This window comes from Solanum dulcamara, chromosome 9 (genome assembly GCF_947179165.1).
Source record: "Solanum dulcamara chromosome 9, daSolDulc1.2, whole genome shotgun sequence".
NCBI classification, from domain to species: domain Eukaryota; kingdom Viridiplantae; phylum Streptophyta; class Magnoliopsida; order Solanales; family Solanaceae; genus Solanum; species Solanum dulcamara.
In genome coordinates this window covers 13,958,498-13,960,584 of record NC_077245.1, presented here as the reverse complement: position 1 = coordinate 13,960,584, position 2,087 = coordinate 13,958,498, and positions in this window count along the sequence as shown.

Here is a 2,087-nt window from a genome sequence, read left to right as displayed (position 1 = left end):
ATAAGACCGCTATTTAGAGCTGCCATAATATTATTGACAATCTCACAAATTTCAATCAATGTTCTGGACAAAAAAATTAATTTTGCAAAGTCAAAAATATTCTTTCACAGAACACTTCACTCCGAAATAACAATTTGTCCTCTTATTCTTTTTTCATGATTGAGGATTCCAACTTTGAAAAATACTTAGGTTTTTCGATCTTTACATCTAGATCAACTAAAAGACATTTTCAATTCCTAATTGACAACTTCAAAATAAGACTAGCATAATGAAGAATAAAATTTATTAGTTTGATTGTTCAGGCAACTCTTATTTGATCCACCCTCAATAGCTTGCCTAATCATGTCATGCAATATATATCTATTCCAAGTTACATAATTCGACGTTTAAAAAGCCTTCAAAATAAATTTATATGGGGCTCTACGGACACCCGCAGAAGACTACATCTAGTCAAGTGGGATATATTCAAAAGCTTAGACAAAACAATATTGCACTATGGCTAATCTAACTTGGAGAATATACACTTCACCTTTTTCCTTTTGGGATTATATTCTCCTTTCTAATTACCTTTCATCGAACATAACTATTACTAGATCCATAACATCTACTTGGAAAAGTATTCTGAAAGGTTGACTTTTATATAAACTCAATATTAAATAAAACATCGAAAAAGAAGAAAATGTCACTACCTAAGCCTAAGGCCTAGACGTGACATGGCGAATGAGGAACCCGAAAGTACCTCAAACAAGCCTCTTAGCATTCTTTTAGCCTTTCATAGGTAATGACAATAAATAAATAAGTGGAAATCATAATAGTAAATCTTCAACTTACATATGTCCAACAATACCTCTAACTTTTAGATTTAACGGGGCTAAGACAAGTCCCTAGCTCACCCTCAATCATAATAGAAAGAAATGCCATAGTAAGTGTCTAAAGATCTCAACATATCATAAGCTAGAAAGATAAAGGGGTATTGTTCCCGGAACATGAAAACTCACCAAAAGTAGTCTTCAAATGAAATTTCAACTAGCCACGTGGAGGAGAATGAGGAGGAGCACTGGTCCCTACATGGTGATATCATGTAGGAAAAAGAGTATGCGTTAGTACTTTGAATGTACTAAGTATGTAAGCATGCATGAACATTGAGGAAACATTAAAATATTTATGTAATATGAAATATAATGCAATGCATGCATAATCAATCATATAGATATTATTTAAAATATTTATTTTGTGGGAAGATGACCATAACCGACATTTAAGATTATGCGAGCTATTACATGAAATCCAACATAACCCCCTACGTTGGCCGAGAAAACTACTTGCCGGGTAGAACTCCATCAACTTCATTCATTTCTTTAACTTTAACTTTAAGGGCTATTTGTGGATCCATTAGCCTAAGCCTACAAGAGCTCCTATGTTGGCACATAGTTAATGAGACAAAGGTTGCTACTAGGATTCCCTTACCGAATCCCACCTCAATAACCCATTCGGTGCTAAGTCAATCCCACGGAATAGTTTAATACTTCAAAATAGTCATAGCATATAGCTTAAGAATTCAAAACATCATATTCGGTAGAATAGCTCATTAAAAACCTTTGGTAATTCAAATATGCAAGAATTGTCCTTATTGCATAAAGAATCCATCATTCATATTATTTCATCATTTTATCATTTCGTAAGATTCTATTTTGATCATATATATTGGTTTCATATACATTCATTTGGAGTCGAAGCTTTCAAGTTAAACTTCATTGAAAACATAACAAAACTAGGTGGGTTCAAATCACTTCAATTTTCAAACATAAATGTAGATGAAATTATATATAAATACTTTGAAATCCATCAATTAAAAATCGTGCTTTAAACAGCCACCATGAATTTCAAGAACCTTTAAAGAGCTAAATAAAGAAAATACTTGCAAACCATTAATTTATACATATGAAATCATTTTGTATCAAAATAGACCAATAATCATTAGTTTAACCATGATTCATACTATTAAGTAGAAATAAGAATTACCCATAAGAAAATCTTACTTAAAATCAAGAGATTTAGTTGAAAGAGTTTTGAACTACATGGGTGGA